Source organism: Dryobates pubescens, chromosome 16 (genome assembly GCF_014839835.1).
Source record: "Dryobates pubescens isolate bDryPub1 chromosome 16, bDryPub1.pri, whole genome shotgun sequence".
Taxonomy (NCBI): domain Eukaryota; kingdom Metazoa; phylum Chordata; class Aves; order Piciformes; family Picidae; genus Dryobates; species Dryobates pubescens.
The window spans coordinates 9,831,838-9,857,026 of record NC_071627.1 but is presented as its reverse complement, the minus strand read 5'-3'; the positions used below and the strand labels follow the sequence as shown (position 1 = coordinate 9,857,026).

Sequence of the window (25,189 nt, the reverse complement as noted above, 5' to 3'; positions counted from 1 at the left end):
TGACAGAATTGTTTAACTGACAGAAGTGACTCTGGCACTTAAGGTAATGAAAAATGCACCAAAAAGAATCAGATGTATGCACACGGTATCTTTTGATGCCAAAATGCTGGGAGGATCCTACCCAAATTATCAAGAACAGACTTCTATGCTAACTGAAAAATTTGATGCAAGTGTATCAAGAAATTATATTACTCTTACAGTAACAAAACTAAATTCAGTAACTGACTAATTGGTAATTGAAAATAAGGAACTTTTGCTAATCCTTAAGTGGCAGCTCCAAGAAACACCTTCACTTGGTCAACAACCATAGATTTTCCCCTAAATACCTGAAAAATCCAAGTTATTTTTTTATACACAAAATACTGTCTCATGCCTTGTTGGTAACTAGGAATGTTTGAATCTCATTCTTTTCCCATCAGGTAATCTCTGTAAGTGCCATAAATGACAAGAAGCACATAATTAAGGAAATGTTTTATATTATAATTCTATGAACATGAGTAAAATAATATTTAATTCCAAAAAACTTCCATATAGAAACATGGGGTGAGGAAACTGCAGGAATTACCTTTGCCCTTAAAACTTACTTGTGTAAATGTAATTCAAGTTTGCATTGAAGAGAAATGCAAGCCAAACGCAGATGTCTAATTCCTTCACTCCAGTTCTCACCTCAGTCTAAATTGCATTACCAGTTTACCACATCCTAAGCAGTCTATTAAGATGACAGGTCAACAACAAATAAAATGACATGCAAAGAGAATGGTGACAGTGCATTTGAACTGAGACTGAACCAAAACAGTGGTCTCTCTCCATCATCAAATGCAAGCTCCAAGATGTGCAAGTTAAACTCTCCTCATCCTAGCTAGAAGTGATAAGAAAAGACTTTGCACCGGATGGCAATGGACTATGAGAGCGCATGGCACAATGCAAGAGGCTGAGACTAAACACCTAATGCTCCTTGCTTTTCACTCTCTCTTAGCAAAGCCAATCAAGACTAGCAACTCTTCATAGCACAGTTCATGGACTTGTGATCAATGTTCAACAAAAGATATAGCTAATTATCACTGATAAATAGGCTGGTTGGTTTCCTTCAAAGAAAATAATCTATACGCAAGAAACTTGCTACAAGCAATCAACTGAAAGACTTGAGACAGCCACTAACACAGAACATCATCAGACAAAACATAAAGGCAAAATCATTGGTTTATATGACTTTAGGCAGCTGCTAAAACCCACCAAAGTAGTGGGTATAAATCTGCTTTAATATTCACCATTTCAAGATTTCATAAATGAATTACAAAACAGGGATGCAAGGTATGTGTGTGCATCTTTCTGTATGTAAGGCCAACTGAGCTATGCACCCAGCTGAATGTGCATATTTCCTCTCTCTGTGAAACAAACAGGATGCTCAAATGGCAAGTATGCAATGTAACCTGGGGAAAATTCCAGCATTTTCTGTGTACTCTCAACACTCAGACTGAAGTATCATTCATTTTCAGCTCCCAATTATTAGGCTTCCTTAAAACTAATTAACTCTAATCAATGTCAGTATATGGAGAAAGAATTTGATAATTTATTTCTTCATCTCAGTACAAATATATAGCACAGCCTACAAGAAAACACTTCAGAGACTGGATAAAGAGTTATCTACCGTTACACTACAACCTCGTCAAATTTTATCAGGTCTGCACACATTTTCACTTAGTTTTCCCAGTATTTGTATTAACTTAAAGAAAACAATCATTTTAAGAGAGTTGTTTTCTAGTACAATGCCTAGCAATAAGACACGTAAACTGTAAAAACCCAATACACTTTTTTCCAAAACTCTACTCTAGTGGAGAACGTCCCTGTTTTCTCCAGGGGGGTTGGACTAGATAACCTTTGGAGGTCCCTTCCAACCCAAACCATTCTATGATTCCATGAAACCTTGTGTGGTTGATTTCTCAACAAAATCTATTAATTCTGTGAACAATGGAACTAATGACATTCAGTTGTGTGTGGCTGATTGACAAAGGTGTATTCACTGAGGAACTTCGAAATCTGTTCTCTCTCCCGAGACCTCCCCATAATGCGTTTAAAAGTTCTCAGTCATCTAGCAGGAAATAAGTTCTCTCTGACATCTCTTAGCCTTTAAAAGTCAGTGGACATGGGGAAAACATTCAAAAAGTAGGTTGAAGAAGTTGACAGAGATGCAGAAGGCGCCATCTCATAAGCCTTGTTAACATACACAGAAGCTAAAAATGCCTCCAGAGCAACTCTTCGGTCCTAATCTCTGTCCCCATCTCTCAAACTCCCACAAAACAACACAAATCAGGTGATTTAAACCCTAGCATATTAAGCAGCAAGTACACCTGTCCTCAAACCACTTGAGGAGTAGCTTTTTGAAATCATCAGGTTTGGAGAACTGAAGGTTATACACTCAATAGAATAAAAAGGAGCATAACTAAGACTTGTGCACATACTTCTAGTGGCTCCATGAGCAAGAATGAGCCTACTTTGCACATTCTTTAAGAACTTTCGTAAGGCAAAGTCTAACAGTTAGGCTTTTGTCAGTGTGATGGTTCAGCAATGCAGTTGAGCAACAGGCTGCAGTAGCTAATTTAGACTATTTCTACTATTACACTCTTTTCATCCAGCTTTACTTCCTTTTTTTGTTACACAGAAAGAACATTCTTCAGTAGCTTTAAAAGACTTAGCTATTTCCTGTGTGTTTTACAAGAACCAAACTAGTGTTCTATGTACTAAAGGTAGTACTTGCATATTAATCAGTAGTTACTCATTTTTACAGTACCTTCTTTCTTCTCACATTCACACCTGCTCATTATTGCAGCAGTTTCCCTACAGGTATGACAGGCTGAGTTCTGCCAGTGAAGTAGCTCTAATTCTTTAACTTCTCATGCCTGATTTTTAGTTCTTAAACATCCTCCTTCCTTTGACTATTGCCCCTAAACAGAAATGAGCTAGAAAGAAGATGTGTGACTGACCCCCCCATTGACATTTCCTTTCAAAAAGCATAAACCACTCCATGAATAACCTGGATTCAGATCCATGGCAAGATGTAAATGTGAAAGTGCAGCATCACTTTGCATAAGGGCAACGGCAAGAAGTTTGTCTTCAAAGTCCACGCAGGCACATACAATAGTAAGAGATAGATATTCAACCTACATCAAAAGAAGTATCTTCAATAAAAGCAGCTACATGACAGGATCAACCAAGAATTTAAGCAATGAAAAGAAGCTGTAATAAATAGGCCACTTCTACACTTCAGCTCTGCAACACCTGGTATGCTAACAAGCTGAAGCAAAATGAATGGACTGATGTTCAATAGCTGCATATTCTAAAACCAACTGTAATTTTTTAATTGGTATTTCATTACTTGTGCTATATACAATTATGCAATTAAAATATTACATAGTCAAAAACATAATTTAAAGGTCCATTACATAGTCTCTTCTGCAGCAACTATTAATCTTTAGACAGTTCCGATAAAGATTCACTGCATTAAATCACATGAGGGAAGATGGAGTAATCCTGATTTACATTAAAATAGAGAAAAATGCAACAGCTCTGACATTTACCCAAGAAATCCTCAGGTGCTTGGGCTCATCTCTCATTTCAGTGATGAAGTTGTTCAGAGAAAAACAGCTACTATACATCATATATAGATTAGTGTGCTTCTTGCCAAGTGGGCTCTCTGTCAAATATTTCTGATGTCCCAAGCTTATAGGTATTTTATAATGTATGATTATTGTTTTAGCTCAGAAATATGGCAGAGAAAGGGACAAGAGAAATAATATCCTCCAAATTAAGGTAAAAAAATCTGAACGAGTATCAGATCAATCATTTCAGTCAGGTTGACACACTTCATACAAATAATGAGAACAGAAGCATATTGGTCTGAAGGTAAAGGGAAGGAGGGACATGCTTCCTAAACACTACACAATGTTCAGATAATCATAATAGTCCAGTTTGCCCAGTTTTACATATAGACATAGAGCTTCTAATTTATTATACATGCAACAATATTTTCAAACAAAAGCGATTTCTACTTTGTTACACATGTGGATTGGTTTAAACTGATTGGCCCCACCAGAAGGGATGAGGGACAGGGGGAGATGGCTATCCCTCATGTAGGGGGGAAGGGAAGGGTTGTGAAAGTGGGCTGTGTTAACTCAGGACAACATAATAAATATAAATATATTTCTATTCATGCAGTTGCTCCTGAAACAACAGAAATGTCTACAGAAGGTGAAGGAAGCAGACCTGCAATGTGCTTTTCACTTGCAGCAAAACAGATTTAATTTCTATCAAACCAAATAAATTAACTTTTAACAGACCTCAACTTTTCTTTGAATTTAGAAGTAAATCCATTCTCATTCAAAACATTCTAGTGCAAACAACTTTTGAGTTCTCAGGTTCTTCTGCTGAACTAAAGCTTTTACACTCTTGAGACTTTTTTAAGACTCTTGCAATCAGGAAAGTAAGCAATGACAAGAATTATCTTGACAAGTACTTCTGAATAAAGACAACCTTCAATCACTCTAATTTAGGACAGACTTCACCCAAGTTGGAGACTTTTACTTTGCTTTCAACCTTTGCTTCTGCACTCTCAAATTATAACTGAACAATTTGCATTTATCTATCACTAGAACTAGTGCATCTTAGAGTCATAAAAAACCAGTCTCAAAGTACCTTAACTTTTGTTCTTTATGTGAAAATTTGGAGTCCTCATACATGATTTTAATTTTAATAAAACAAGGAAACTAATCCTTTTTTTTTTTTTTTTAACATTATGTTACAAAACTGAATTCCAGAGCCTGAACTACAAACTTCAACATCCATGGATGCTCAAAAAATCAGCAGGAGCATTGCTTGACTACTTTTACAAGTAGCTACATAAGGACTAAAGTAGCCTTGAATAGACACACTGAAAAAGAAAAAACAAACAAACAAACCAACTCCCTGTATCTTCTAACATAAGTACAATAATGCAAAATCCCTTAATTAATTAGAAATTGAAGAGCTATTCCTCAACTTAGATATACCCCCTCCTCATCCTGCAAATTCTCTCTCAGGGAAGAATCTGCTACGGTTTCATAAAATGCAGGGAAAGGCCTACCTGAAGGCCTATAGTTCCCATGTGGATATGGGTAATGCAAACTATACAGAATGAGAACTTGGACAAGTGCTGATGTTTGCATCCATTGGCCAAACAGTTACATATTTTGCTTTAGTACAGAGAGTAGTTCATGGAAACTATGAGCCACGGGAAAACTAAATACACCTAAGTCACAAGAACAGTAGCTGAATTACAATCTGCATTACAAACCAGAGAGGCATTATTTTATAGGCAGATTTAGTAAGAGAAGTGAAGCTCTCACAGCTCCAACAGTGTTTGTCTGCAGTTTGTAATTTCAGCTAAACTAATACCAGTTTAAGGTACCCTTATATCTAACTTCAAATTAAATTTAATTTATCTATATATAATAAATAAGGTTGATATACACTGTCTGACAAAAAAAAAATACTTTATCTACAGATTCTGATAGACAGCAAATCAAAATAATTCAAGCAACAAAATGCACTTTGTGGAAGTAGCTTATTTCACTGTGTAGGCTAAACGTGTTTTGAGAAAGGATTACATTTTGCTTGGCAATTTATTTTATTGACAAAGAGTATTTCATCAGATATTGCTTCGCATTTTGTAGACAAATGCATGTTGTCGAATACCCTATTTTCCTTTGGTGGATGAAAAGTATTTTTACGCAGATTTTAAACTTCTCTGGAGAGCACAATGGATTCCACACAACAGTACGTTCCACAGAGACGGTGTTTGCATGATACACTCATTAAAAATAACATGACTTGAGTTTTAAAGATTGTACCTGGAATACATCATTTTCAAAAACGCTTTTAGTATTGAGATGTGTGTGACTGATCTGTGCCTGCTACTATAATGAAGAATCATTAGTACAGTTTAAAAAAAAAAAATAAAAAAATCAGTATCTAAGTTTATGTTTGAAATTATGCAGCCAAGTCTAGTTGAAAGGCATCCCTACCCATGCAAGGAGGTAGGAGTAGATGATCTTTAAGATCCTTTGCAACCTAAGCCGCTCTGTGATTATCACAGTTGCACAATGTCAGTTTACCAAAGAACCTGTTCTAGCACGGTCACAAAAACTAGAAATTACTTCAGATTGTTCATAGTTTTCTAGGCTCTGATGAGCGTAGAGCACCTTGAGTATTGTGTCCAGTTCTGGGCCCCTCAGTTTAAGAAGGACATCGAGACACTTGAACATGTCCAGAGAAGGGCAACAAGGCTGGGGAGAGGCCTTGAGTGCAAGCCCTATGAGGAGAGGCTGAGGGAGCTGGGATTGTTTAGCCTGGAGAAGGATCAGGGGTGACCTCATTGCCCTCTACAACTACCTGAAAGGTAGTTGTAGCCAGGAAGGGGTTGGTCTCTTCTCCCAGGCAACCAGCAACAGAACAAGGGGACACAGTCTCAAGCTGCGCCAGGGGAGGTTTAGACTCGAAGTGAGGAGAAAGTTCTTCAGTGAGCGAGTCGTTCGTCATTGGAATGGGCTGCCCAGGGAGGTGGAGGAGTCACCGTCCCTGGAGGTGTTCAAGAGGAGATTGGACGTGGCACTTGGTGCCATGGTCTAGTCATGAGGTCTGTGGAGACAGGTTGGACTCGATGATCCTTGAGGTCTCTTCCAACTTTAGTGATACTGTGAAAGTTTTCAACTAACAAACAAGAAAAATCCATCATCAAAAAAAAAAAAAAGGCCCAACCACCAAACACACCAAACCCTTCCCAGACCCACCAAAACAAAGCATAGATGAAAGTCCTTGAGAATGGCAATGAATTACATTTACATACTTTTCATGCAGTTGTGACATCATTTCAGAAAAAGATTCTGAATATTCAGTCCCATTGATGTACACATTTTAACTATATTGCAACACTTACTTCAAAAATACTGAATTTAAATGTGTATTTTCTTCTGTTACAACCTGTAGTAATTTCAAGATAAAACAGGGTTCAACCTGAAACATGAATAATTGTGTCTTATTCATATTAACATTAAATTGACTGGGACTCATTCTTTGAGTATCAAGGAAGTATCCTTCACGAGAAGTCTATCTTTAGAAATAACTGCCAGACAGACATCGCAAAGAGCTGCAGAATTATCAGCTATTACCTTTAGGGGTAATTTACCAAGAAGGTTAAAAAGGCATCCATTTGCTGTGGAAGCATTTGAAGAGTTATATCCATTAACCACATGTGGGAGCACTGCTCCTGAGAGTGCAGTCTTCGTCAAGCACCCAGTGTCACTTTTTCACCCCACTTTAACGATTAAAGAGTTACCTATTTTCTTCTAAGCATTTCCTTCCTAAGCAAGTGCACAAACCCACGGATGGCAACAGATAGCCTGCATATGAAATCTAAACACACATACAGCTTGAAAGAAAATGTGCAGTTTACTCTGAAATACTCCATAAGAATCATCTACAGCTATTTAGAGAGCACAGCAAGGGTTAATCAGTGATTTTCCAAAATCCAGGAAACAATGAGACAGAGCCAAGGGAAATTTTGCCTTTCAGTGAAGAGTAAAGTGGGAAGAAGCAATATAAAAAAAATCTCTTTCATATTTGAAATGGCAAAATGGTCAGCAGAGGATACAGGTAACTGAAGTTTCTGCTCCTCTTACCTCAAACCAACTTACTCTTTTGCGCTTTGCAGTTACAAACTTTCAGGCACTCCAACAGAAGTAGGACACAGGGTTTCCAAGTTGCAGCCTAAAAGAAAGAATTTACACCATCTCCTACTTCCAAGAAAAGACCTCAAATTCCAACAATCCAACAAAAAGGGAATCAGAAGCTAACCTAATGAATGTATATACAAGCTCACATGAAACATTACCAAAGAGTTCATACACCTGTTCTAATCAAATTTAGAGAAGCTGACACTGACAGCAAGATTTCAACTCTTTATAGATACTCCTCTTTTATAAGTTCAATATTTATTTCACCTGCATAAACTGAATAAACTCAATCCTTAACAGCAATAACCATTTACTTACTATAGAAGCCAACACCAGGCAGAAGATTCCGCCTACAAAGAAGCAGACATCCATTGTGGCAGCCTGTGATGTCACCCTGCCCACACAGCAAGACACCAGGTTTAGCACCTGTCATTTTTTTAACGCTATCCCTCACCACAGCTGATAAAAGCCTTCCCTTCTGCAATCCTACTATAGCTACCTTTCCTCCTCTCTTACCCACAAGTTACAGTAGGTTAAATAGACAATGGTGCTCATCTTCACTAAAATTTACTCTCCCCTCTCAGTCTTCCCAAAACCATCTTTCTTCACCCACAAACAGAAAGCCCCACTTTCATCATAAAATGGATGCAAAAAATTACGCACTTACTGAAGAAATAGTAATGGTTTAATGTTTGCATTTTGTGCTACTCTGCAAATCTACCATGTTTGCAGCTGAACCTCACTATGGTTTTAGCAAAGTCTAAGGGGGACTACGGCCTGTTACCTAAAACTCCAGGGAAATAGCATTTGGGCAGCCTGCCCATCTGTCTGATCTGCTGGCCAGTTTTAAAAGGATTACAGCCATAGTTTACTGCTCACTGCTCCACCCAGCTCATAAGATCTTCTACGGAAGAAGTTTTCAGCACTCTTGGCCTTCATATGCACTTCAGATGGTTCTTTGCTAAAGCTTCCCAAAACCATTTTTGCCATCTACATGTGCCAGAAGCACGCTCATACAGAAGTATTATTTTCAGGTTTAGAGAAAGAGAAAAAAAAGCATCATGAAAAGTACAAACATGATTAAAGGTTGTAGCATAATAGTGATTATCCTTACTATTTCTTTCTCCAATTCAAAGTTTTGCTCATCCCTGGAGTAAAAGGCAACACAAACAATTTATTTTCTTTTTGCTGCTATGCAAGTCAGAGAGGATTACAAGCAATAACAGAATATGCCCTCCCACCCCCCCAAAAATAAGCCAACTGAAACACAGAAGCATACACACGCTGGAGAAACTTCCAAGAAAATCTGTCACATCTTCAGTGTGCAGGTACACTCAAAGAAGAATTCAATACTGTCATGTGTAAAATGACTGTCATTTCTATTCATTTCACTGTTGAAGATAATATAATTGGCAAAACACTAGTAGCCTTTCACTAAATCCTCACCATTGCAGATTATCTTCTCATGATTGACATGTTTGCAGGTAGATTTCCAAAATACAATCATGATCTTTCCAGGGTTAGGCTGGCCATCATGTACGGAAAGGCATGAAATTAGCCTTTTATCAGTCTGGCTTCACCACAAGACTGTTACTGATCATGTGATTAACTAAGTTGGTGAACATTTTCAAGAAACAAGTTTCATAGTTTGCCCTAGTATTCATGCAGCTCCATCCATGTGCAGCTAGGTGGGGAATAAAGAGGAACTTAGGAATAAAAGGCACCACCACAAACTGTTGCTGCGCACCCACCACCAAGAACACACTGACCACACAGGATGCTGCTGACACCTAGAGTGAGGATACTTTTCTCTTCTTACCTCTGATCTCATCTCACTTTTCACTTCAGTCTTCTCACTCAGCCTCTCATACTCTCTCTCTCTCTCTCTGGCATGTACTAGGTAATCACCTGCTCTGCGTTAAGAACCACTGTATGATCCAAGTAATCTGCACTAACATGTAATCAATACATCGCAAACCATTCAGCCATTTGCCTCACTCAGTCCTTAGGTATCCCTAAAGAGCCTACAGCAAACCCCTCCTCTGAGGCCAGGTTGTGACAATTTGTAAGGGCACGTATATTTAGTCATCTGTCTTCAAGGCAAAACCCTCACTGACTTGAAGTTGCAAATTAATACAACATTCAGTGCAACAACAATCCACATATTGATACTAAGTATCTCTTAAATAAACCAGAAATAGCCAAGCTCACTCCTGTTTCTGTCATACAGAAAATCATACAACAAATGTGCTGTAAGAGCTGATTGATTATAGCTCTCCTAACCAGCACAGGTTAGTCAGATAGTCATATTTCAATTAAAGAAAACAGCCAACTGTTGCATGTCTTATTATCATACTAAACCATCTTGGCAACAATTCATAGCTACCCAATTCATAGAAATTGCTTTCATTATTTTTGAAGCAGCTACTTTCTTTGACCATAATGACTAAGAGAAAAGAAACAGATGTTTCTGTTGCTAAGGAGACTGATAAAAATGAGATAAAGCAAATATTCAGAATACTTTTTTTTAAAAAAAAAAAAAAAAAAGGAAAATTCCTTTCACTTGGATTCAGCTACTTGCTTTGCAACCAACAGTACAAACAGCTATATAACAAAACACCAGTGCTAATTCTCCTCCACTGCAAGATATTCTGCATATTTATTCTCAGACAACACAGGACAACAAACAAGGATGTCTCAACACATACACCAGCATCCCTGATTCTTGAGTAGCTGCAGATGCTCCTTGACAAAAGCGAGTATCTGCATTAGCAGCTCCATTTCCTCTAAAGTGAGGGAAACTTCAACTGCTTCTGAGATGAACCACATCAGTCATGACAAAGCTAATATTAAAAAAATATTTAAAAAAAAAAATAAAGAAGAAGAAAGATGCAATTTTGTAAAATAAAAAAAAAATATCTCTACCAGTAGGCAGATTGCTTTAATGTACCTCATGTTCTACAAGCGCAGACCAGACTGCCAGGGGGGATAAACGCTAGGTCAGTAAAAGCCTGTATGAAAAAAGCTGCTTCTGCTGCACATGTTCCAAACGATAAGGTTATATCCATCTGCCATTAAAACAGGTGAGCAGGTGCTAGGTTAAAAAACAATTTAAAAATGAAAAATCCAGCTGTATCAAGTTTATCAAACCAAAAGTATAATTTTAAATTGGCCTGCTGAAACCTGTATTTTTAAAGTTAGGTATATTTGGGTTTTCTATAGTGGATCATGCAAGACAATAGCAGTCATTACTGGTTTTCCACTTCAGGTCACTGCAGACTCACTAACATTGTGAAAAATGTTTATGTAAATGACAAATTTATCACTGACTGTGCCTTGTATAAGGCAGAGGGAGACAGAATAAATAACAGGTTGAAAACAACTGGCAAACCACAACCCTCCCCGCATACAACTTCAAATTTAAAAGAAGAATAAAAGTGTAAACCAAACATTATTTATGCTGTGAATCATCTTGCTTCATATACCTACTGGAATTGCAACACTGCTACACTGCAGCATAATCTTGTCACTCTCCAATGCCCTACTGACATGTTTTTCTACTGCATTATTAGCACCTTTGGAGGACTCCCTATTACTCAAAACTGATTTATTCTTGCAAGGTATCTTGCTCACTGTAATATCGCCTTCCCTGCAGTCAAAAGCAGCAATCTCCAGGATGACATCTAAGCCTGCTTTCAGGCTTATTGTAACTGATTCATGTCCCATCTTCAGAGGCAAATATATATAGCTGTCAGGTGGAGTACTTATGGTGGTAGCTCTTTGTGATACCAAAATGTTTGTGAGTGCGGAACAGTTTGGTTTCTCACTGTGATGGCAGATTAGCTCTATCTACTATTTTCAATCTATAAAAGATATAGCTTGTCACTAACAGTTAACTTGTGATTTGATCTGAGACTGATTCAGAACTAGAGCATATTTTATAATAGGCATTCAAAGATTAATGAACAAGTTTATACTTGCTACTTCTCTAGATACAAATAGCACAATGAAAAGTGAAGGGGAAACCTGCAGAAAAAGGTCTACCTGCACAAGAATCTTTTTCTTAAAGATTTATTTTCTTTACATACACAAAAATAAGCTGTTCTTGAGGGCAAAGGAACTGACTTGCACTAGAATGACTGGAAGTGAAATGCAGCTTCAACCACTCATTCCTCACGTGTTCTCTATTCCACCAAAAACATTTATCAAACACCTACACAGTCACAGTACCTCAAACTCCAGTCACAAAGTAATTACTAACAGAGGGCTCCTTCCAAGAAGGATGCTGACTGCAAACCTTTTCCTTTTCATGAAGTAGTTCTGAAATAGTTCAGCTCAGGATTCATCATCAAACGTGAAGGGCTACATCAGTCTTGGGCACATGTAATTTCTTTTGAAATCACACCAAGTTTCCAGTAAAACTTCAGAATCGGTTCCACAAAGATCTAAAATTGCCAGTTCAGAGTATTCATCACAGAAAAGAATGGATAAAACATAAATAAAGGATAGATTACCAAGAGCACCACAGACGGGATTTTATGTTTTCCTTCCTGTCAAATATCCTTATTCAGTACTTGTAGCAGGTTACATGGCAGTCTTTCATAGACCATCATCTGTGATGAGCTGTAACTCTTTTCTTAGGGTTCGCCATCTCAGTGTTTCTAGTAAAGATCTGTCTCTTTCAACCTCACCTTGGGAAGCAGTCAGATGGTGAGCCTAAAATTTCTTTCAAGTTTGCATTCTAGGTCAGCCTACAGCATTTTCCCCCCAATCCGTCCACCCACAGTCCCGTACTCTCATAGAGGCACAAAGAAGAGCTCTCTTCTTAAAATTACAACATATAGTTAGAACAAAAGTCCAAGATCCCAAAAAAAAAAAGTGTTTCCTTTAGGGTTTTTTGTTTGATTTTGGCTGGTTGGTTTATTTGTGTGTGTGTCTCCGTGTGTGTGTGTTTTATCCACAAAGACATTTTATACAAAGCCCCATTATTTACTGAAGTATATGAAAAATATACACATTAAACAATTTCACAGCACAGAATGGCAATTGTTTTTATTAAAATTTGTACCTAACTTCAAGAGAATCTTTATAAACTACTGAATACTATCGTATCTGTTCATCGTCACTCACCTTTGCATGCTACATAGTAATCAGTCAAAATTCCAGGATTTCAAACATCTAATTATGTTGGCCAGTACATTCTGTGATAATTCTGTGGTTTTATACAGCTAGTTTTCTTATTATAGCCACTCAGTCATAACTACAGTCCACTAAAAATATTTTAAGACACAGTCATCCTTCCTTTCCCCCCCACCCCATAAATCATCCTAGACATAGCGTTCTGCATGGAATACTCCCATCTTCCATATGTCTGACAGAGGCCTAAATTTATTCAAAAGAAGATTCCATTTCTCATATATCCATACAGGACTTGAGAAATGACAGTTCTCCAACTGTCTCCCAATACCAAATCTTGTGTCTTAAGAAATGCTGCTAAATAAATGTCTCCCTAACAAATATTTTGCAATACTAAGGCCAACGTGTGGGCATATGTCCTGATAAATTTAAAGCTACCCCTAAAATTTAATAGCTTAAACTCCATTGATGTTCTAGTAACCTCCATTGGGAAAAAAAAAAAAAAAAGAGAAAAGAAAAGAAAAAAGACAGAAACGTAAAGAAAGAATACCTCTTCTTCCTCAGAATATGTTGGAGTAAAGGTAATTGGCAACAGACATAATTTGCCAAAATGTGGGAACCGATTCTACTTCTATAATCATCATTCATATTGTACTGATGCACTTTAATCAAATCTGTATCCTTGTTCTTTCATAAGGTTGAGCTATTGCTGATAATTCCAGGAAGCATATGTTTTAGTGTATTCATTAAAAAAATCAGAACAATTTTGTGATGCATTGTTTCTTATCTGGCATGCAGATTTTAGGTGAGCGGTGAGGAATGCTAGAACAACATCATAGCAATTCTGATTTATTGGTTAGTTTATAATTTAGAGTAATTTACTCTAAGTAAGTTTTATGCTTACACAAGATGGTGCTCTGCCTTTGCTGCCAAAACAGTTATGCAGGAGGGGGGAAAAAAAATAAATATCAATAGCAGAAGTTACATTGGTGTAGTGGTTCCATTTCTGAGTGCAAATATTTTATTTATCAAGTTCTGAGTGAGAGTTTACTGCTTAGGAAATCAAAGCCACACTATTCAAAAACAAGTGTGCAAAAATCACTGGAAAGGAAATAATTTGCTGTAGGGAAGGATAAGAGCATGCTTAAAAATGAAATTGTTTCCAAGACTACTTTTTTAGAGAATACAGACTTTTTCTTCACCTCTGTTGACTGATCTTTCAGCAAAACAATAAAAGATACAAAGCAAGTTTACACAATCTCATGGAAGAGAATCCATTAAATGGAAATGAACTTTGGGCATTTGCAGGAGTTGGGTTTTGGTGGCTGCATTTTCATAGAATCAACCAGGTTGGAAAAGACCTCAGAGATCATCAAGTCCAACCTATTACCTAACACCTCATGACAACTAAACCATGGCTTCAAGTGCCACATCCAATCCTTTTTTGAACACCTCCAGGGATAGTGACTCGACCACCTCCCTGGGCAACCCATTCCAAGGGCCAATTACTTTTTCTGTGAAGAACTTTCTCCTCACCTCGAGCCTAAACTTCCCCTGGTGCAGCCTGAGACCGTGTCCTCCCATTCCGGTGCTGGTCACCTGGGAGAAGAGACCAACCCCCTCCTGTCTACAACCTCTCTTCAGGCAGTCGTAGAGAGCAATAAGGTTTCCCCCGAACTTGTGACCCCTGGTTTACAAAACCAATGCTCCTGATAATCTTGATTATCTTCAGAGGTCCCTTCCAACCTCTACCATTCTGTGACCTGTGATTTAGACTAGATATAAGGAAGACACCCTTCACAATAAGGACAGTGAAACACTGCAACAGGTTGCCCAGAGAAATGGTAGATGTCCCACCCTGGAAACATTCCAGGCCAGGTCGGACTGGGCCCCGAGCAACATGACCTAGCTAAAGATGTCCTGACTCATTGCAGTGAAGTCAAACTAGATGACCTCAAAGGTTGTTTCCAACCCAAAGTGATCTATGATTCTATGAAAATTATAATCTAACTGTCTTCATTGTACCAGGAACTCTGGCAATGATGAATGTCAGGTCACAAGTCTCTTGGGTACTGCTCTAAAACAATGCTGATTTTGTGATTTCCCTGTTTCTTCAGTTGGGTATATGGTTCCAAATAATGTAAAAAATGAGATCAGGATTTTTGGCAGAGGTGTCACAGGATGGGATGGAGGTGAGACTGTGAGCACAGAACTACACTAGAAAAGGGACAGAAGCCAGATAATTAAACTGCTATGAAAAATGGTAAGCACAAGTAATTACTGTTAACCCTCACTGAACGTAACTCTCAGGAGCTTATTAGTGGACACAAAAGTGTGTGCGACTGGCAGAAGCTGCCCTGGAATCTGGCAGAAATTAAGACAACAAGAAGTATAGGCTCAAAACCAGATTATTAGTGTTGGTGATGGGTGCTGCCATTTGGAAAACTGATGAACATTTTTCTATTATTTTGTACACTTTTGTTCTCTTGGGAAATCATTGGAAACTAGCAAATCAAACATGGTGGAGAGGCATTTAAGCCTTGTTATAAACAGAGGACTGCTGCAGCAATGTCCTCTAGGTAGTTTTGATTATTCATACAGGGTTTTCAAACCGTTTCAGACAGAGTGGCACCCCTAAAGGTGCAAAAAGACTTGCATCCTCCAGACCCAGGACTCAGAAGAGAACTGAAGATAGCACTGATTGAGAGGCTGTTTGCTTCCCACTCCCACAGAAGAAAGGAATTTACAGTCAAGATGCATAAATCTAAGAAAATTATTTCTCCCTTGAGGATAAGTCCAGGAAGGTTTTGTTCAAGAACCTAAACTTGTTCTTTCTTTAAGGTAGTTTCTAAAGGCTTTGATCCACCATGATAGAATGACAGCAGACTTTGTTGAAAAGAAAACAAATAAAGCCACAAGAAAAAAAGCAAACCTAACAAATATACCGAAACACAGAAGTCATAGCAATGGCCTCTGAATGTGGACATTTGAGAAGGACACAATGGAGGCAAATGAGTCTCAGAATTTGTTTGGGAACTGATGGTGAGTCTTTGTCAGTTGCATAAAGAAGAACAAATCAAAAGGCAGAAATGGGCAGCGTTCAGAGGCTGGGCAAACAACACAAAAAGGAAGTAAATGAGAAGTTACCAGCACTAATTATCACACCAACAAATCCACAGGAACAGAAATTTAATGAGGGATATAAAGATCGAGATAGTACTGGTTCACCACTGCGAGCTCAACAGCAGAGCCTACAGCATGCTAAAAACAAGTCACCAGTGCTAGGGACAGAAACCCAGACAAATTCCCAACCCTAAACCCACAGGTAAGGAAAATCTATTGTGACACGCAAAGATAGAACACCTCCCAAAATCCCAAAGCCTCCAAAATAAAACTCCAAATCAGATGTGTGCTGTGTGTGACTTTTTTTGTGGTTATTGTGTTCTTCACTTGCCTCCTGGGTGTCTGTTAAGACTTGTGTCTAAGCTGGACAAATTAGTGGAAATCCTCTCAAGCAACTACTTCACTGTGAAGGAAGGCTCCACTCCTGACTAACACCACAGTATCAAGGTCTCTTGTCCCAGCATGTGTTTTGACTCACAGCAAACTGCCACAGCCACACAATGGGGAGCAGTAGGAAGAATTTATTTTTTTTTCCTCCCTGTACTTGAAAATCCTTCCTGGCCTCAGTATTTTTTTTTTAGAGCAGTGCAAAAAGATTCAGGATCTAGTCACCACTGTGAAAAGTGTAAATGGCCACATTTGCAGAGAATTATGAACGTGATTTCACATTTGGCTTTACTTCTGACTTGCTGTCTGACCTTGAGAGATCACTTGGTGTTATTCAGGTTCTTTGGTGATAAAAACAGGCAGTAAAACCAAACAAACCAAGACTACCTTAGGGGGTTTTGAGATTGAGTTATCAGTTGCTTTGAAATTTTCACTGAGGACCTAACTTCTGCAACCTTTTCCTGACAAACTGCAGTTGAGACACAGAGCACCAGTGAGAGCTTCTGCACCAGTATCTTTTATCACTTCATGTTTGCTCTCCAGGAATTTGGTATGAGAAGTACTTGCCCATCTGAACTTTTGAATTAGCGTTTACAGATGCATTTGTAATAGTAAAAACTATTGTCAAGATTCACTTATTGCATTTTTCTAACACCTGATTTTTTTTTTTTTTTTAAATGGGAATTGATCAAGTAAAGGTTCCATTTCCTTTACTCTTGATCCACTCTGAAGCAAGACAGCCTCCTTCCTCTGCCACACACACTGGGGTGAGTGTATCACTGGATGCAATTATGTGAAATCCCAGGGTCTACATATATCATTATTTACATTATGGGCTGTCTTCTGAGCATTGAGAGAAACCACGAAAGTGCAGATAACCTGATAGGCTCTTCTCTTCATCTTTTCTTTGCACAGCATATATTACAGGATATGCAGATTTACAATCTGAGACCGTGGCCAAGAAAGCCAAAGGTATTCTGTACAGCAGGTCAAGGGATCTTCTCTTCCCCTTCTACTCCGCTGCCCAGAGCAGTCTCCTTCTCTGAGGACTTTCAAAATCCACTTAGATGTGTTGCTGTGAAACTTGATCTAGGCCTGTATTAACAGGGGCTTGGACTAGATGATCTCCAGATGTCCATTCCAACCCCTACCATCCTGTGATTCTAGGATTTAGAACTTTATGATACATAGCCATTCACACTGGCTACATAGTTTTTGCTCTGTTAAGAACCTGAATAAAAAGCCCACTTGAGCAAAGGAAAATTTTCCCTTGATGCCAGGGGCAGTAAATTCCTGACTTCCTTATTTGATCCTGAATTTGCCAGAATGGGCAACTCCAGCAAAGGAAAATTCAGGTAGTTAGAAAAAAGGCATATTTCTTTCAGTGAAGCATTCTAAAGTAATTCAGCGGAGCTGGAAAAGCCTGGAGTAGATTCTCTGAAGAAAAGTGCTGAGAAAAATTGCTTTCCTCTACAAAAACACTTTCCTGCAGAGATCTTTTTAGACATTTTTCAAGCATAGATGAAGCACTTCGGTTGACAGTATAAATACATCTCAGAGCAAAACAAGATACAAAACTGAAGTTGTGACTACTCACTGAAAGTGGAGGTCAGCAATGCTCTATTTTGTAGTCGTTATGGGTTGTGTCTTTAGCTCATCAGGTGAGAGAGAATTCTTAATACTCAGGGCAATGAAAAGGAAGAAGGATCTGTCAGGAAGGAAAAAAAGTATAACTTTCAGGAAAAATAGTAACTGTAAAATACTAGCAGGCAAAGACTTTAAAAGTATTTCAGTAACACAATCTACCCAATCTAGGATGATAAAGCAATCTTCTAGACACATCTTTCCTTGTACCTCTCATTTTCCCTCCTCCCTGCATCGAAAGTAGAAAACCGAGCAATGAGACTGCTATGTCACTTAATTTTTACACTACTAAAATTAGCAGAGATGTCCTCTCTACTCAGTTCCCAAAGACAGACATGGCATTCTTGGATAGAATTCCTCAAATTGTTTTGATGAAGACATTTGCTCCTCCAGGTGTCTTCATTGTGAGAAGTTTATTTTCAAGTACTCTCAGATGTCACCACTTCACAGACCACCTGTTGCTTCCTCTGACAATTTTTCTTCTCTTTCTCACTGTGCCATACTTTATACTACCTGTTGGTTCCCACATTTTCTTCACAATTTTCACTATCCTCTAAAGTAGGTTTGGAAAGGAAAAATGACCTTACATGTCCACAGTCACCAACTGACTTGTTTTTCATCTGGTCAATTAAGTGATCTAGATAGAGCCATAACTACTTGTTAAGATGAGTTGGAAAAAAAAAACCCAAGTTTCACCTTGCATTATGAAACTGAAAAATAAGAAAAAGCAGTGAAGAAGTGATTGGTCATGCTGCCAAAGAAATTCACACAGCTAATAGCCACCTACTCAAAAAAATACAAAAACACCACAGGCTGGAGGTGGGAACAGGCAAGCAAACCATCAACACAAGAGCCAAACGTTTCATAAATACATAAAAACCCCTATAAAGACAATCTAATGTCTTCCATTTTCAAACAAAATGAAAAATGAAACTTTTAAGCAATTTTCTTTTAACATTGAGAGTATTTAATTCTGTCAGCTTTATCTATTGCTTTTAGTGAACTTAAATTAATGGTACTTATTTCTGGTCAAAAAGAAGCTTGATGTACTAGCACTACTTAACTGCTGAGGTCTGTCTCCCTAGAAATGAATAGATGCAATTGTATTTCAGGCCAACAGCTTTCTATATAGCATCAATTATTTAAATAAGACAAAGAATTCAATACACACTGTACATTTGCATGATGTAAAATCTTTAAGGCCAGAATCATGGCATAAGATCTTCTAAGAATATGAATCAACGTGAAAAAGAACAGCACTTATAATTCACAAATATGAAAGCTGAAACACAGATAACCTCACTAATTAGGGGTTGGAATGTAGTCTTTACTTTCAAAATCTCCTTATTTTCACTATTACACTTACTGTCTTTTGTGCAACCCTATCAACCTATGAATCAATGCAAATTAAGCTTTGATTACATACCTCCTGCTTTGGCAATTCTCTGCCATTTACTCTCTTTGCTCAAAGTTGCCAATTCTTTTATACCTTCCCTGTTTGCATCACTATTTCAGGAATTGCTGAATTTGGAACAGAAATACTGGTAAAAGAGGCATTGGGTTACACTGAGACACCAATGCTTATAACCTACCCAAAAAAAAGTAACAGTAAGAAATTTGTGAGAGCCAAAGTCTGCCTCCAGTCAGATTCATGCAGACAGTGGTAACCAGATGTATAGGATCATCTTTTAATCCTCAAGAAGGATCATCTCATACAGATTCTTAAAACATAATTATGGGGAGCTCTTGAACACCAAAGACATGTGGCAACTGCCAGCTAAAGCTGAAAGTATTTCAACTTCAAAAGGTAAACTAACTGGAACAGACAGCACTCCTCCTCAGCCCATCACGCACCGCACTGCTAAGAAGCCACTGCTAGGAGTCTCACCATGCACACCACCTCTTTTTGACTCTTGTGCTGCTGTTAACAGGTCTTCTCACGTAACAATTAGTAGGGAAGATACAGAAGATGATGAAAAAATTACTTTAAAAGCCTTAAGTAAACATTGAGTTTTACAGAGACAGTGGAGGTTCAAAAGTATTTAATTTTCTTCCTCCTTTGACACTGTGAAAAATACTGTAGTGCTACAATTACTGCTTTCAGTTTCTCTTTGGCCTGTTTTACTGTAAGAGAGCCAAGAAGGATGAACGAGTCTAGCTATAATTGAATACAATATATATAAAAAAAAACCAGCCTAAACACATGTAGCAAATTAATTAGCAAAAATAAAAACAAGCTCCATGTTTCATTATAGGGCTTTCCAGTAAGGCACTTGTTGCCAAGGCTAGCTCAAAATGCAATCTGAGACATTCAAATGTCTCTCTAAATTTTAACGAGTGATTTTTTACTTTGATGTTCGGTTCTCCAAGAGCACAGGTGAAAAACTTTTATAGACATCTACTAACATAAATGAATAAAGAAAATTAAGCAAGAAGCACAACCAAACCAGGTGGAGTCGTTCCTTTCAGACTTCTCTTACAATAAATAATACCAGATTCCTCAAAAACAACTTCAGCAGATACTACCCAACCAGGCAGAAAACCTGAGTAAAATCTTTTTCAGAGAAGTCATATCCCATTACTGGCCTGTCACTGACTCCTGGCATTTCTGTAGATTCTGGCTCTCTTCTAATTTATTAACATCTAATGAGAAGAGATGATTATTTCCTAAGCAGCAGGAGGAACAGGGCAACACCTTTCTCATACCTGGAAAAGCAGCTATTTGCTCCACAGCCGTACTGCACGTCTAGATAAAACTGTCATCAAACAGTCAATTCATCAGGGAAGATTAATGAGAAATAAGTCTGCACTGAAAATAAAGTAAAAAAAGTGTCATTTTGCCAGTTTTGTTGTTGGTAATTGCAGCAGGTGCCCAAGTGCTGGCAGAGGCTGCAGGGTGGGCTGTGTGAGGAGAGGCCGAATCCGCCTGGTGCCAGGCACAACCAGTTCCAACCAGTTCCGGCCAGCTCGACAACAGCCTCATCACCGCAGTTTGCTTATTTTCAGAACTTTTCTCAACCTCAGTGAAGATGAGGCACATGGAAAGATCTGTAACTCCAGTTACAAATACTCAACACATTCAGGCCACAGTCTATGCTGCTGCTTCACTTTCAGCTACTATCAGCAGTGCCAGTAACCACAGTAACAGCGCCCCTAACCAGAGCACAAAGGGAGTTAATTACACATAAAGAAAAGTCATAAATTACTTTGAGAGCCACTGAAGTAACTGATACAAAAATCCATACATTTACTATATGCTGCACAACCTGGTCCTTATAGAGCACCCTGCCAGTACTTTTGAGATGTGACCTACAAGCAGTCATATGCTTACAAAGTTTGAGCGACGATTTGGCACACTCCACACTGTTGCATGCCTTGCCCTTGTTAATGATTAATTAATGAGCTGTGTTTCTTAGCTGAAGGTTATAGATTACACATGCAGTAATGACAGAAATGGGAGTATCACAGCTGCAAGCACATAAAAGCCAGGGAACTGCAAAATCTACGTAACGGACAATTTGTATTTGGACTTGGCTGGCACATACTTTATGTTGCAGTCTAGTATTAATTAATTTATTTTTTTTCTTTATTACTAGATCATTTAGTGGAAGGCAATCACTCTCTGTTTTCCTGCTCATTTTTGAAACTGCTGGCCCCTGGCATGACCACACTGGCATGCCCAGTGCCACGCGGCACTAACCACACCGCACCCGAGAGGCCACTATTTCCATTTAATTGGCTAGGGTCTTGGCACTGGAAGATAGGAAAACTAATACTGCGTGCCCAGTTTTCATACCACTTAGCATTATACAACACTTTGCACACTTCAGGTTCTGTGTGTCTTCAGCTGTAAGTTAAAAATTATACACATTTTTATTACTTAAGGTAACCAGTAAATAAGGAACAAGTAAGCATTTAAGTTCTGAAAATATGTCAGGTAATGGGATAAATAACGTCTTTCAATAATTTGGAGAGAGAAAAACAAGCCAGTTGTGAAGAATTCATTCATTTCTTGAAAGGAAAAAAAAAAAGGCGGGGGGGCGGTTAGAAGGAGAAAGCAAAGAGTCAAGGAAGTCACTCTGGTGTTGTGCAAGAGGACAGTGAGAAACACATTGTAGGCTATGCCCACCATGGCCTGTGACTCAGTAAAGCCTCAATTCTCCATGAGCAACAAGAAAAATCACTATCTCTTAATATTTAGTTTTGGTTTAGTTTTTCTGTTTGAAGCAGCTCAACTAAGCAAAACACTCATCAGTGTCACTGTAGAGTACAGACTGCAGCATAAACCTGAGCAATTACTAAAATGTACAGTGCTGGTATATCTACATGCAGACATAAACACCGCAATGAGCAGTGTGACTCAACTGAGTCCAAGGGATTGAGAGAAATGATATAAACAAACAGCCAAATAGATAATAACCAGAGCAAATGAATCAGGAGCTTCACTTGTAAGCATGAAAGTAAATATAAGACTGTATTTACCATTACTTTGCACTGAGAGTTTCCAATTACAAAGGATAAAATCAAGTGAAGAAAAGAATAAAACATACAGTGAAAATGCCAGAAAATTGTTAACTTTCAGAACTACTGCATAAGTTCAAAGATTGGCATCATAGTAACCAGATTCAAACAGGAGTAGAGAGTTATTTAGGTGAAGCCACAAACATCAGGGGAGAGGGAAAGGAAGAGGTGGATAATCCCTTTAGGCTGGACACAGCTCACCTAAGGATGAAAGGAACTGCGGCTACCTGAAAGTGAAGGAAACATCAGCAGGGGAGGGACAAGACCCGTTTCTGTCAGCCTTTTAGTGCTGCTAGGAGCAGCAGCTGGCTCACATTTATGGCTGGTCAACACCTGAAAAGATCTGCAGCCTTGCTAACACACCCTGCAAATAAAGGCCTCGTCTTTACATTGCACCAGTCACTAATAGAGGGACACTCAAATCAGCTTCAAGCATTGAGAAACATTCTTGTGGTGGGATAAAGGAAAGTACAACTATTCACAGCACTATCACCAGGCACTACTAGAAGTACAAGTATAATTTGCTCTGGATACATATTAAAAACTTAGCATTCCAATAAATGAAGAACAGTATTTTATGAAAAATCAATAGTAATTGCAATTCCAAAGTGTCTTTGGATAAGTTATTATTTACATGCCTACTGAGCTACCCTACATATTGTCTCTTTAAAAGGGATGAATAAAGTAACTCCAGAAGAGTCTCTCAGAGACATAAATGTGTGAATAAATAAAATTATATATATATATATAATTTTTTTTTCAGAGGGATACTCACATACACCTCTCTATATATGAAAAGCAGCTAATCTGAGTTGCTAAAGGCATGTGCACTTGAAAGACAGGATAAGAATGCCTCTGTTTACCTCATCTCACACAGGTATACATTCCTATAAACTGTCTAGACCACAACAAAAATACCATGGTTCACAGCTCTTTACATTAAATGGTCTAAGTCCCTATGTGCTTTGGCCAGATCTGAAGAGAATAAGCAGTATGGTAGTGATCATTTTCCCCTCACCTGCCTGGGTGCTCAGGAGGAAAACATCCCCTCCCAAATCCACAGGGCACATCAGTCTCCTCGTCCCACCCTGTGTACAGCACTGAAAACAGCAATACAGCAAACAGTGGGCCCTGCACTCAACGAATTCCGCTTTGACAAAATCATACCACTCAGAGGAAAGGATACCACAGAGAAAGCTGCCAGGTATGTTATCCCGACCTCCCTGTCTCTTTCCATACAAAAATGAGAGGACATCAAATAGAACTAGCAGTAGTCTGGTTCAAAACATTGGTTTTTTTCTTCCTGCCCCCCTCCTTAGAAAAGGTGATTTTTTACAAAGCAAATGCACATTTGCTGGGGAGGCCACAGGTTTACATGGATCTAAGCAAAGACAAGAAAGATCCACAGAAGAGAACCCCACTGAGATTTCCCATGCAGCTGAGACCACATCCAGCTCAGGAGGTCCAGGGACCAAAAGGGCTGAAAGCCTGGGAAAGAGTAAGTGGCATTTCAATTATGATTGCCTCTTTTACTGTCCCCAGGTATCCACTTACAGCCATCGATCTGAACCAGTATGGCCTAGATTCTATTTCTTGTTCCTTCTAGCATCTCTTTACCTCTGGCCAGAGATAGAAAATAATTATTTGGCTTGATACCCACCAGTTCATCTTGATAATGTCTTTTGCCCTGGCAAATACAAAGTTGTATTTACACCGTTCCCCAGATTGTTAATCCAATTACAGAATACTAAATCAGTGCCTCAAACTCTATGTGTTAACTTACATATTTTGCCCCATAGGATGGTATGACTAAGAAACACAGAATCAAGCCACAGAACTTAAAAAACAGGCATTATGAGATTCTAAACCCCTTCAGCAAACAGAAGATTCAAAAACCCACACAGTTCCTTTCTGCCCTTTCATGATTTCAGTAGATCCTCTTTCTTTAATTATGGATAATAGCCACTCTGGTTTACTAAATGGCACAAAGACCACGCATTGCCAAGAAGGGTTTCACCTGTAAATACCTTCTCTGCTGTATACAGTATTAGTTATCCATGAGCAGCAATGGCTGTGGGAGAGCAATGTAGCACCTTGGTGCTGATACATTGCTGCTAATGAGCATAAACCGCTTTGCATTGAGCAGTATTGTTAGGAAGTGTGAAAAGCTGGAAGGAATATTTCACTCCTCTATATTTATCCATATTGAAAATATCTAAATATGGCCTTGATACCCTCCTGAAGTGCGAGTTGCTTTATAGCAAAACTACTGTAATGAAATTTTCCCATCTCTAAGTGTAGCACTGCTCTAATGAAACAGTGACATAAAACCACATGGTTGGTTAATTTGTGACACAAAATGAAAGGACAGCTGAGTGGCAAGCCAGAACTGTCATTTGAAATCAGGGCATATGACAGCAGCAATGTGATTCGAAATGCAGATTTGTATTGGGCCTCATTAAGCACTTTAGAGAAATTCATACATCTTTTGATTTGGTCCTTTTTTTTAAAACCTAATTACCTTTACAGAATGATGTACATAAATACATAAAAATACAGTACTTCTAAATCATACACTATTTTAATATTACATTTTTTCAACTGCTATCATTTCT

At 38.4% G+C, this 25,189-nt stretch overlaps 1 protein-coding gene across 14 annotated transcripts in view; it reads right to left on the bottom strand.

Moving 5' to 3' along the window:
* TENM2 (teneurin transmembrane protein 2) overlaps positions 1-25,189 on the bottom strand; it is a 668,081-nt gene that overhangs the window by 585,804 nt on the left and 57,088 nt on the right. For all 14 annotated transcript variants that reach the window (XM_054168532.1, XM_054168518.1, XM_054168516.1 and 11 more), the window contains exon 2: positions 18,007-18,117. The gene's annotated coding sequence lies outside the window, so the exon portion shown is untranslated. The remainder of the gene's footprint in view (positions 1-18,006; positions 18,118-25,189) is intronic.